The sequence below is a fragment of the Chlorocebus sabaeus genome, chromosome 20, assembly GCF_047675955.1.
Source record: "Chlorocebus sabaeus isolate Y175 chromosome 20, mChlSab1.0.hap1, whole genome shotgun sequence".
Lineage (NCBI taxonomy): Eukaryota > Metazoa > Chordata > Mammalia > Primates > Cercopithecidae > Chlorocebus > Chlorocebus sabaeus.
In genome coordinates, this window is record NC_132923.1 from 92,233,949 (window position 1) to 92,247,074 (window position 13,126).

Below are 13,126 nucleotides of genomic sequence, written 5' to 3' on the forward strand. Positions count from 1 at the left end.
TGGAAGGATCAAATGAGACCAGGATGTTGGGGCTATAGTGATCTGTGATCCCAACACTGCACCCCAGCCTGGGCAACAGAGCAAGACTGTGTCTCAAAATAAATAAATAAATAAATAAATAAATAAAAGCCTCCCTCAGGTTCACCCTCCCCAGTTGCTGTTGCTGATGAGAAATGTGAAGTCATTCTGATTCCTGTGCCTTTGTCTATTTTTTTTCACTCCTGATGATTTTGAAATCTTTCTGAAGTTGTATGATGATATGCTTTGGTGAAGGTCTTTTTTCATTCACTATAGTAAGCCCTTGGTGGGCTCTTTAAATCACTGTATCCTTCAGTGTTTGGATATTTATTAGGCAACTAGTCTTCTCACTGGGGAATTCATAAACATCAGCCAGTGGAGGGTCTTTTTTTTAACCCCCTCATAGAGATATCAGGGTCTCTGGAGAAGACCTTCCTACTTTCCCAGGGAGGGTGAGAGAGTAGGGGTGCTATGACAGACACCTTGCCATGGCATGTTGGGAGTCAGGTGGGGGAAGGGCTCACGCAATGCTGTGTGTAGACCTTCCCTCTGCTGATCAGTTTTCCACTCGATGTCTCATTCCTGCCCTTCAAACTCTGCCTGAGGTCCCTGTGCAAGGAGGCCTACAGAGCCCAACTTCCTTCCTCTTCATGCAGCAAGAGAGTTGAGAGTCATTTCTTTCTCGGCGGTTGAGGCTCTGGAGTGCGGGCGAAGTGCTCTGCACACAGAGGTCAGGGAATTCCCCTAGGCTGGGCTCCATACCTCATTTCTGACCTTCGGTGGTAATTTGTACTTTCAATCATTAAGCCTCTTAGAGCTCAAACTGGCTGAAATGGCTGGTTTCTTGTTGGTAAGCTCCTCTTTTTGGCACTTGCTTGCAATTTCCTCTGCTTCAAGTCGGTTAACCTCCCTGCGCCTGCCTTCTACCTTCCAAATATTTGTTGAATTCTTTCATCTCCTGTTGCCTTCTTCTGTGAACTTTTGTGACTGAATGCCTTTTTATATTTCTTCAGCGGGGTTATGTCACTGAGGTTTTTGAGAAGTAGGGGGAGATAAAAGACATTAAGTATATTTAGTTAAGAGCCTCCAGCCATGTATTATTTATCTCAACTTTTCTTTAATAGTAAGCTTGATGAGGGTAAAAAAAAAAAAGACCCATTAACTACCATTTAAAAAAATAATTAATGAGATGAAAACAATGGAAAAAAGAGCAAAATGTGTCAATTTCAAGAGTCAGTTGCTGGGATAAATTTTGTATGTAAACTTGTTGACTGCTAAGGAAAAAGGGATGTTAGCTGTTTTTCCTGGTGAAGGGAGAAGGAATGAAGGCAGGGAGAAGAAACTGACATTTTTTGAGTACTGATTAAGAGCTATCCATACACCATACTCTCTCTCTTTCTCTCTCTCTCTGTGGTTGTTTTTGTTTATAGAGATAGGGTCTCTCTGTGTTGCCTAGGCTGATCTCAAACTCCTGGCCTCAAGCTATCTTCCCACCTTGGCCTCCCAAACTGCTGGAATTACAGGTGTGAGTCACCACACCCGGCCTATATTCTTTGTTTTAATCCTCTTAAGATCCTCATGAGGTCATCATTATCCACAATTTTCAGATGAAGAAACTAAGGTTTAGAAGGGTTTGCTCATTTATTGAAGGTCTCAAAGCTAAATAGGGATAGGAATGGGATCTGTATATAACTCCAAAGTCCAGGGTTTCCCCCACTAAGCCAAGGGCATGGATCCTGTTCTCCTCTGTGCTCCAAGGTGTCACCAATAATCTCTTGTTGTCAAATTTAGTGGTTAGCTCACCGTCCCACCATGCTCGGTCTCTGATGGATTGTGAATGACTCTGACTCTTCTCAGAACTCTTTCCCTAACCCCAGTCTCCCCTGGTTCTACTCCACACTCTCTGAATCCTCAGTTGCCTTTGCAGGATACTGCCTTTGCAGGTCGTTTTCCCATTCTCAGTTCTCTTGTCATGCTTTGTAATCCCTGGATGACCTCATTCACCCCATCACTTCAAATTACATCTCTAGGCACACGACTCTCAAATCCGTCTCCTCAGTCTGGGCCTCCCAACTGAGTTCCAGATCTCTTTATGTACTTAAGTGACTGGCAGACTCTTCACTGGTATGTGTCACAGGCTCCTCAAGTCAATGGGTCCCAAACTGAGCTCATCAACTCACACCTGCCCCTTGCCCTGTGTTGGTCCTATTTCAGTGCTTGGGTCACCACCCTCCTAGCCAGCCAAAAGTTGTCTTTGACTTATTCCTCTCCCTTGCCCTCATCTGAACTGTTGCCAGCTCCTGCCAACTATATGTCCTAAATCTCCCTGAAATCAGTCTATCTATCTTCACCTCCACTGCCACTATTTTAGTTTCACACCGTTGTTCCTCATATGGATTACTGCAACAGCCTCCTACTGGTCTTCAGGCTTGCCCCAGCCTAAACTCCATGGTGATGTGAGTTTTTTTTATTTTTATTTTTATTTTTTTGAGACAGGGCCTTGCTCTGTCACCCAGGCTGGAATGCAGTGGCATGATCATAACTCACTGCAGCCTCAACCTCCTGGGCTCGAGTGATCCTCCCACCTCAGCCTCCTGAGTAGCTGGGACTACAGGTGCATGCCACCATGCCCACCTAATTTTTATATTTGTTTATTTTTTGTAGAGGTGGGGTCTTGCTTTGTTGCCCAGGCTGGTATCAAACTCCTGGGCTCAAGCAATCCTCCTGCCTCAGCCTCCCAAAGTATTGGGATTACAGGTGTGAGCCACCAGGCCAGACTTTGATGTGAGATTTTTAAAAGTACAAATCTGACAGATTACCCTGCTTCAAACTCTTCAATGGTTCCTTACTACCTGAGGATACAATTTCAAATATTTCAGGCCAAAGAATTTCCATCTAAATTCGGCCCCAAGTGAAACTTGACACCCCACCCCACCCTTTCCCTTAACCCATGCTGCTGCTTCTAAATCGGGAAGGGGGCTGCCCACTATCCTACACCACAAACACCATTCTCTAAATCCCTACTACTGTTCCTGAACCCTTCCTCCTCCTCTGAGGTCAGGCCGTCTGTCTTTCCCTTTCTACCTTGCCTCAGTGCTGATCAATGACTTCGACACGTAAGCCTTCCTGCTTCCTGTTTACTCAAGAGCCACTAGGCAATTTCAACATCAGTGTGCTCCATCTTTGTAATTTGGGTGGCTAGCATGGTCTCTGGCAAATCACGGGCACTCAATAAGTGTTATTTAAACTGACATCCAACACACTGTGCTCAGAATGTGCACTTTAATTTCCTTAGCTCTGCACATTAATTAATTAAACAGATTCCCTGGTGCCAACTCTGAGCCAAGCACTGGGCTTGGGATTGGCTAATGTGACAAACATAGACCTTGCCCTCAGGTGCTTACAGACTGCCAGGGGAGAGAGACAAGCAAAAAGGTGATTTTAATGAACAGTGGAGAGCGCTTTGATGGGATATATCCCAGGTTCTGTCGGCGCACAGAGGACAGACATGGAATGCAGACTCCAGCGACCTCCAGCTTTCACCTCCAACCAATGCAGCTTTCACACCCAAGACCCACACCCCAAATCTGTGACTGGCTAGCACCATCCCACCGGTGAAGTCTACAATTCCAAGCTCCTTACCTTCCCACCTCTTCCATCTATTCTCAGATGACCTACTTTTGGGTTTAACAAAGAAAGTTACAGGCCATTAGGTAAGAATGCCGTCATACTCCTCTTCTTTCTTCATCTCTATTCACACCCATCCTTCTCCTCTCCTCTAGCCGTCTACCAGAGCTCTGCATCCATCATCCACCCTGCCTCCTCAGGGCCCTCATTCTACTCATTACTCCTGCCTCCCTTGTATCCTCAACCCCTCTATTTAGGCATTTTTCTTGTTAGCCTTGATTTTTATCTATCTTTATTATTATTTATTTGTTTATCAATGTATTTATTTGAGATAGGGGCTCACTCTGTCACCCAGGCTGGAGTGCACAGCACCATCATAGCTCAGTGCAGTCTTGAACTACTGGGCTCAAGCGATCCTCCTGCCTCAGCCTCCTGAGTAGCTAGGACTAAGGGTGTACACCACCATGCCTGGCTAACTTAACAAATTTTTTAGAAACGGAGCCTCACGGCCAGGAACAGTGGCTCACGCCTGTAATTCCAGCACTTTGGGAGGCCGAGGCGGTTGGATCATGAGGTCAGGAGATCGAGACCATCTTGGCTAACATGGTGAAACCCCATCTCTAGTAAAAAATACAAAAAATTAGCCAGGTGTGGTGGCAGACGCCTGTAGTCCCAGCTACTCCGGAGGCTGAGGCAGGAGAATGGCGTGAACCCAAGAGGTGGAGCTTGCAGTGAGCCGAGATTACGCCACTGCACTCCAGCCTGGGCAACAGAGCGAGACTCCGTCTCAAAAAAAAAAGAAACGGAGCCTCACTATGTTGCCCAGGCTGGTTTGGAACCTCTAGCCTCAAGCAATCCTCCCACCCTAGCCTCCCAAAGTGCTGGGATTTGGGGATTATAGGTGTGAGCCACCCACTGTGCCTGGCCTAAGTTTTGCCTATCTTTAAACAAAAATAAGCAAAAACGAAGACAAAAACCTCAACCTCACATTCTCTTCATCATCTCTCTGGTTTTCTGACTTCACAGCAAAGCTTCTGAAAAACAGTGTTCATACTCTTTTCTGTTTCCCCACTGACCATTCTCTCCTCAACCTACCACAGCTGGGCTTCTGCCCCGCCACCTCCCTTCCATCACGTTAGCCAACGTCTCCGGTAACCTCTGAATTGCCCAGTTCAGCGAGGATGTCTTAGTACTTTGCTTATTTGTTCCTCTTACTGCAACAACTAATATCATTGACCATTCCTCTTACTCAAAATGCTTTCTTGCTTGACACCTCTTTACCATGGCATCTTCTCTTGGTTTGCCTAAGTCTCTGACTGCTACCTCCCTGCATTATTTGAGTCTCTGGTGTCACATTATATTCTAAGTCCTCAGTAAGTTGCCTCATTAAGACATTCAGACATGACTAGGAATCCCTCTGCCCCACCTCCAACCTCACTAAATTCAACAAATAGTGACAAGTATGTCCCATGCCTTATCCTAGGCCTTTGGGGATAAATGTAAAAAAGACACAGTCCCTGCCCGCAAGTATACAGTTTGAGGGTGGCATAGAGCCTTGTAAAGAGGTGATTTCAATTCCAATAGCGTGGCAAGTGCTGTGATGGAGTAGGTACAAGACACTCGAGAATGAGAGAGAGGGACACCTAACCTGGCCTTGGTTTGGGTGCTGGCTGCAGTGAAGGGCTTTCCAGAGGAGATGGCATCCAGGCTGAAAAGCAATTTGCAGCTATGGAAGAGGTGAGGAAAGTGTCTTTTAGGTAGAGGGAATCAAATCTGCAATGGCTCAGAGGTGGGAGTGTAGGACACAAAGAATTGCAAGTGGGAGGCAGTAGAGACAGTGGTTAGGAACACAGACTGGTTTTGGATGATCTTCCACTTCCTGGCTATGTGACCTTAGGCAAATTACTTAACCTCTTTAGGCTTCGGTTTCCTTACTTGTGAAGAGGTGGTAATGTTTCATAAGGGTCAATAAACTATCTAACATGTCGAAAACCCTCAGTAAAACTTAGCTCTTATTTTTATTATTGAGGTTGCTCAGAATAGCTGGAGCACAGTATGAAGATGGAAGCAGCAGGAGGTGAGGCTGGAAAATCAGGCAGAGGCCAGAGAATGAAGGGCCTCATATGCTGGCTGCAGGGTTCACACTCCACCCTGAGGGCAATGAACAGGTCCTGAAGGGTTAAAGCGAGAGGGACAAGAAAAGACTTTGTTTTACAAATATCTTGACTATAGTGTAGAAAGGGGATCGGAAGGGGGCAAGCTGGAGGGGGGCACCAGTTAGGAAGTCATTCCTACGGCCTTGCCAAAGATGCTGATGATATTAGGGTTAGAGAGAAGTAGAAATGTCACACAGTTTGAACAAACAGGACCTGGTGACTGACTGGCTGTGGCAGATGAAAGACGGGAGGAATCAAGGAGGATGCCTGGATAACTTTGCTTCCAACTTCACAGAGAATATAGGGACCAACAAGCACAACCCTCTCCTCTTAACATCATCATATCAGCACCCACCCTCTCCGTGTGCGCTAGATTCTGCCCCATCTTCAATCTTCCCATCTTCCCTGATTCCTCTTAAACACTTGCTCAATTCCCACCAACTCAAATAAATATACAAACAAAGCCATCCCCTAACTACTTTTTCCTTAAGCTTCTACCCTTCCTACTTGCTTCACTCCCAAATTTCTCCATTAGCTCACTGTGGCCTACTAGATAAAGTCTAAACTCAATATGACACTCAGGGCCCTTCAAAACTTGGCCCCAGCTGGGTGCTGTGGCTCACGCCGATAATCTCAGCACTTTAGGAGGCTGAAGTGGGTGGATCATGAGGTCAGGAGTTCAAGACCAGCCTGGCCAACATAGTGAAACCCCATCTCTACAAAAAATATGAAAATAAGCCGGGTGTGGTGGCATGCACCTGTAGTCTCAGCTACTCAGGAGGCTGAGGCGCGAGAATCACTTGAACCTGGGAGGCTAAGGTTGCAGTGAGCCGAGACCGTGCCATTGACCTCCAGCCTGGGTGACAGAGTGAGACTCTGTCTCAAAACAACAAACAAACAAACAAACAAACTTGGGCCCAGTCTAACTTCATCTCTAGTCACTTCCACATTACAACAACCTTGCACTCTCAACTCCCCAGGCCCTTCCAGGGCCCTCTGCATCTCAGTGTTGCTCTGCAATCAGGAATGGCCAGGTTCCTTTGGGGTTTGCAGTTCTGGTCCCATCCATGCCACCTCTTCCTCTACTATGCTGTAAAACTTACCCATCCTTCCCACTAGAGTGTGAGTTCCTCAAGGGCAGGAGTTGGTCTTCCCTGTCTCTGTGTCCTTAGGGCCTGGCATAATGCTTGGCACAAAATAGATGTTGAATAAAGGCTCACTGAGTGAATGTGTGAAGAAATCAGCCAGCTCCTGTTGAGATGGTTAGATCTGAATGTCCATGATATGCAGGTCCATAAAACTACCAACTTCCCAAAGCTGCCATGTGCGGAGTGGCAGAATCTCCATCCAAGAAGGCCAGTGCAAAGTCTATGAGGTGTTTTACAGCTATGACAGGAAATAGCAATGTCAGCAGCGGTGTCATCTTTGGACACTAAGGACAGGGATTCAGTGCCATGAACGGTCAGTTAAATTGTAATTGGAGTGAACTGTTCTTCTGCAAACCATAATGTTATTTAGCTGCAGCCAAATGGCATTCAAGGAGGGGAGAAATTTTTTTGAAATGTCAAAGAAATTATTTCCAATTTGGTGCTCACAACCAGAGACTCTAATGATCAGTAGAAATGAGAAGCAAACAAATTAGCACTAATGGAAAATGGCTTTTGGAAAAGAGGATTTAATTTATAGTCAACTGATCATGGCATGCAGCATGCAGTAAAAGTCAGCTTCACCAGCTTGGTCATAAGAACTGGAGCACACATGGAATGCCAGAGAAAAATATATGTATGCCATCATGCTTATTGGGATCTCTCTGTAAGTGGCAGCCAATTAAAATAGTCATTATTTTACCTCAGAGAGAAAATGGTGTGAAAAATCAAGCACGCAAAATTAAAAATCCAGATTAGGAACCTCAGTCCAAATTGGTTTGTTCGTGGCCTTCTAACCTTGGCAACGTCTTCTGCAAGGATGACAGACCTACTTTGTCTTCAGCCCAGACTGGACTCTTTGTTTTTAATTTCCTCTCCATCTTCAGAGGTGATTAATAAATCTGGACTCATCCATAAATCATTTCTATAGTGGCCAAATGGTTCTTCTTCATGCAAAGAAACTAAAATCACACAATCTCAAAAGCCCCAGCTCTCACGCTAAGCCAAAGGTCCTTAGCAACAAGCGAAGGGGAGGTATTAAAAATCAAGAGGTCAATAGGCCTTGTTTCTAAATAAAATTTCCCAGAGGGCTTCCCCAACCCCCTGAAATCAAAAGACACCTTCTGAACGCAAGAGGCCTCCAAGGCATGGGTTGCCAGCCTGGCTCACTGTCCCCAGATGGCCTTGGAGACAACAAGCGAGTCACTGTCTCCTATTCCTGTAGGTTTCACATGCAGAATGAGACAGGCCTTCTCCTTGGGCTCCCATCCCTGACTCCTCACTCTCAGTTCTCCATTCAGAGACAGGGAGAGAGAAACATTATCTCCTCAAACTTCCAAACAAGGTGTCCTTACTTCTCTCCCAGGGGCATATGCACTTCAATTTGTCACTTCCTTCTCACGGACCCTCTTCTGCTCCCCACTCATACCCTGACAGACACCCCTACCCCTGCTACCCATCACTTCCTGGTAGACTCCAATCTGCCCCCATATTTTCGTTTGTTTTTTTTTTTTTTTTTTTTTTTGAGACGGAGTCTCGCTCTGTCGCCCAGGCTGGAGTGCAGTGGCCGGATCTCAGCTCACTGCAAGCTCCGCCTCCCGGGTTCACGCCATTCTCCTGCCTCAGCCTCCCGAGCAGCTGGGACTACAGGCGCCCGCCACCGCGCCCGGCTAGTTTTTTGTATTTTTTAGTAGAGACGGGGTTTCACCATGTTAGCCAGGATGGTCTCGATCTCCTGACCTCGTGATCCGCCCGTCTCGGCCTCCCAAAGTGCTAGGATTACAGGCTTGAGCCACCGCGCCCGGCAGCCCCCATATTTTCCCCACATCTTTCCATTTTCTCCATCCTCTCCCCACAGGAACTCCTTTCCCCCATCTCCTTCCTATAAAATCCTCTGCCTTCATCTTCTCCCCACTTGCTTCATCCCTACCCACAGCCCCTACTCTTCTCCCCAGACTCACTTCTGCCTCCAACCCCGCTCCACAGACCTTCATCATCTCTCATCCTCTCTCCACAACATGTAACTGGCGAGGTCAACCACACTCTCCTTGCCCCTTCACTGCTCTATGCTTCATCTTCCTTGACCCATTTCGCAGCCTTCCTTCCCTTCCCAACCTTTTTACTCTGCTCTTGAAAACCCTTCTTCCCAATCAGCTAAGTCTTCTCCATTCTCAGCCTCTCCAGTCACCCGCCCACCTCCAGCCTGCATCCAAAGCTGGCTCTACCCCAGGGCTCCCCTTCTGCAAGGCCCTCCTGGTAGAAGCTGTTTAGACTCTTAAACCCCCAGGATTTCACGGTTAGGAGGGGGCCTCATGTCTCCTTGCCAAAGCCCAACTCAGTTCCTTATTCCACCTCCTTCTTGTAAAAGACCTTACTACTTCAAGGGTCATACCATTTAGCTGTCTCAGCCTTTGCCCCTCCTCATGCTGTCACCTAGAGACTCCAGAAAACCTTGCTCTACCCATCAAAGACTGGTACCTAGCTCACAGGCATCCTCTTCCCTTCCCTCCCCTCAAGTCTTCCTATCATCCAGGGGGAGTTCAGTGGCCACGTCAGCATCCTGACTGTCTCCTGTACTCCACTTTGGCCCCTGACTCCCACGGCCACACCCTGGACCTTGTCATCACTGGAAACTACTCAAACTTCATTCTTCCACTTTCTGATCACAACTTTCTCATTCAGTGATCTCAGATATGGATTCTCTGACTTCACTGGGACCTCTAGTCCATACATTCTTTTTCACTCTCCTATCCAGTTTAGATACTAAGGTCCTTCATTTCAATCACTGTTTTGCCACAATCTTCAACTTCCTTGTCCTTTGTCCTTCCTTCCATCTATCCACCCGGTAAAACTCAAACCTAGATCAATTAAACTAACCTCTCTGTACCCACCACTAGGTGGTTGAATGTTGTTGACGGAAAAATGCATATTACACAACCTTGCAGACCGCTGCTCTTGAAAATTGACGGTCACTAACCTCAACAGGGCCATCATAACTGCCCAGAAATCTGTTTGCTACCTTAGTCATCTCACTGCCACTCCCCACTGCGGATATTTCAATCTTTCTCTGCTCTTTTCAATCTCGCACACTATCTCCAATCCCACTCTCACTGGCTGATGTCATGTTCTTATTTGACAGAGAAAATGGAAACCATCAAAGAAGAATTCCCTCAACTTCCTGTCACCAAACCTACCAATTAACCTCAACATAATGCTTCCCTTCTGCCACAAAACAAATATTCCTCCACCCTTCTAAGTGAATTTCTTCACCAACACTTTGGTGAAGCCTTTTTTTCAGGGGCACCATTCTCAGTTATCTTCTTTCCCTTATAATTTTATCTTTTCCCCTCTTGCTGGATCCACACCAACATTTCTCCCATCCGAATAAAAACCTGCGTTTCCTTCTGGCTATTGCCTTCTTTTTTCTTCTAAATAGCCAAGCTTTCTGAAAATGTATCTTACATGAATCTTCACTTCCTCAATCCCATCTGCTTCTCAAACCGCTGTAATCTGACCTCTGCTCCTATCACTCCACTGAAACTGTACTTGCAAAGGTCACCAACAACTTCCTTGTTTCTACATCCAGTGGATTCTTTCAGGCCTCATTTTACTTGATTAGTCATAAGCCTTCAACATTTTCCTTCCTTGGCTTCTGAAACACCACATTCTACTACTGATCTTCTTACCATTTTGGACACTTCATCTTGATTACCTTTGCAGGTTCCTCTTCCTTTGCCAGACCCTCAAACTTGGGTGTTTCTCAGGGCTCTGTCCTAGGTCTCTGCTGACTCTACACTTACTCCCTGGGCAAGCTCAACAAATCTATTGGTGTGGCTGGCATCTATAAGGTCCCAAAGACTCCCACATTGCAACTTCCAGTTAGACTTATCTGGCAAACTCCAGTTAGGCATATCCAGTGGCCTTCTGGATACCTCCACTTGGATGTTCCATTGGCACCTCAAGCTCACCATGCCCAGAGCTGACCCTCTCCTAAAAACCCTGCTTCCTCTCCTTCCTGTTTGCCCAAACCAGGAATCTAGAAGTCATCCTTCATTTCCCTTACTTCCCCACACCCAATCAGTAACCAAGTCCAGTTTTTTCTTGCTGTAGGTGTCTAAGGAATTCATTCTGCCCTTTCCATTTCAGCTGCCACTCCATGCTTTATGCTACCATAATCCTTCCCCACTACTGAAACAACCTCCTAACTGGTCTCCCTCCTTCTCCCAATCCCCAATTCAGTTCCTGCACTAATCTTTCTTTTTTTTGAGAGGGAGTCTCGGTCTGTTGCCCAGGCTGGAGCGCAGTGGTGCGATTTTGGCTCACTGCAACCTCCGCCTCCTGGATTCAAGCGATTCTCCTGCTTCAGCCTCCCGAGTAGCTGGGATTACAGGCACCCGCCACCATGTCCAGGTAATTTTTGTATTTTCAGTAGAGACGGGGGTTCACCATGTTGGCCAGGCTGGTCTCAAACTCCCGACCTCAGGTGATCTGCCTGCCTCGGCCTCCCAAAGTGGTGGGATTGCAGGCATGAGCCACCTTGCCTGGCCCCCTGCACTAATCTTTCTAGACACAAATCTGATTGTTACTCCCCTGCTTAAAGCCCTGCAATGACTCCCTGCCGTCTTAGTGATAAAGTCTAAGCCCTTGTGCTCATGGGTGTAAAATGCATTGGAAAATTTTTACCATCAGCAAGATCTACCTGTAAGCACAAAGCTGAGCTTGGCATCAAAGACTCTCCAGGATCTGGGTCTATTTTTCCAAGGTTCCCCTCACATGAGTCTCTAGCCTGGCTAGAGGATGCTTCATGTAATTTCTGGCACATTCACCTCTTTGAGCTCCCGAAGGGAGTCTTTTTTTGTTTTTGAGATGGAGTCTCATTCCGTCACCCAGGCTGGAGTGCAGTGGCGCAATCTCGGCTCACTGCCACCTCTATCTCCCGGGTTCAAGCTATTCTCCTGCCTCAGCCTCCCAAGTAGCTGGGATTACAGGTGCCCACCACCATGCCTGGCTAATTTTTGTATTTTTAGTAGAGATGGGGTTTTGCCATGTTGGCCAGGCTGGTCTTGAACTCCTGACCTGAAGTGATCCGCCCACCTCAGCCTCCCAAAGTGCTGGGATTACAGGCGTGAGCCACCACACCGGACTCTTTGTTTTGTTTTTTGAGACAGGGTCTCACTCTGTCACCCAAGCTGGAGTGCAGTGGCACAATCATGGCTCACTGCAGCTTTGACCTCCCCGACTCAAGTGATCCTCCCACCTCAGCTTTCCAAGTAGCTGGGACTTCAGGCATGAGCTACCATGCCTGGCTAATTTAAAAAATTTTTATTTTGTAGAGATGAAGGTCTCACTATGTTGCCCAGGCTGGTCTTGAACTCCTTCAAGCCATTCTCCCGTCTTGGGCTTCCAAAGTGCTGGGATTACGAGTTTGAGCCACCGCGCCTGGCATACAGAGTCTTTCCCCCTCCCTATCTCTAAAAGTCTTTCAAGACCCAGCTGAAGAGCCAATCACACTGCCAGAAATGCCCCTTCTCTGATTACGAGCTCCTCAAATCCTTACTCTTCTGTAGTATTTATCTCACATGCAGAATCAGAGTTGCTTCGTGCATGGTTTCTCTCCCTCTCCCGTTAAGATATGGGAGAGAGAGGGCCAAAGCTTGATCCTCACTAGGGTCTAAGGAACCTTATTTAGCCCACCCAGTCTCTGGCACATAGTATGTAAATATACTGGCACACAGTATGTAAATATAGATAAATGCAAGAAAGTTGCACTCCCAGCTCCTCGGTGGATCCTATCAACAGGGCATTCTCTGAAGTCATCAACTGAAGACTGCCTCCCATCCATCCATCCATCCAACCAGAATATGCCTCGACCCCACTGGGTGGAGGTTGGGTCGGCACGCGCCCCCTAGGCCGTTTTGTACGGTTTTCTACCTCCAGCCCTCGGAGCTGCGGCTGGTAGAGGATGGCAGAGGTAGCTAGACGATGCAAGTCAAAGGGCACACGCTTCCGCCGCGTAGGACAGGACTCTGTTCGGACGAGTGACTCTGCCCATTCCCAGAATACAGCAAGTCTCCAGCCTCCTCTTACCTACATAAGAGGGTGCGGACTTTTCCTGACCGGCGCCCCGGCTGACCAATACCTAATCCAGATCAAGCGAGTTAGCCAATGGCTGCGGGCCAG

The 13,126-nt window shown here is 47.1% G+C and overlaps 1 protein-coding gene across 4 annotated transcripts in view; it reads right to left on the bottom strand.

The window, feature by feature from the left end:
* The window catches only part of ARMH1 (armadillo like helical domain containing 1), a 51,987-nt gene extending 38,927 nt beyond the window's left edge, over positions 1–13,060 (bottom strand). For all 4 annotated transcript variants that reach the window (XM_073007374.1, XM_007979006.3, XM_073007373.1 and 1 more), the window contains exon 1: positions 12,878–13,060. The gene's annotated coding sequence lies outside the window, so the exon portion shown is untranslated. The remainder of the gene's footprint in view (positions 1–12,877) is intronic.
* Positions 13,061–13,126: the final 66 nt, after the last annotated feature.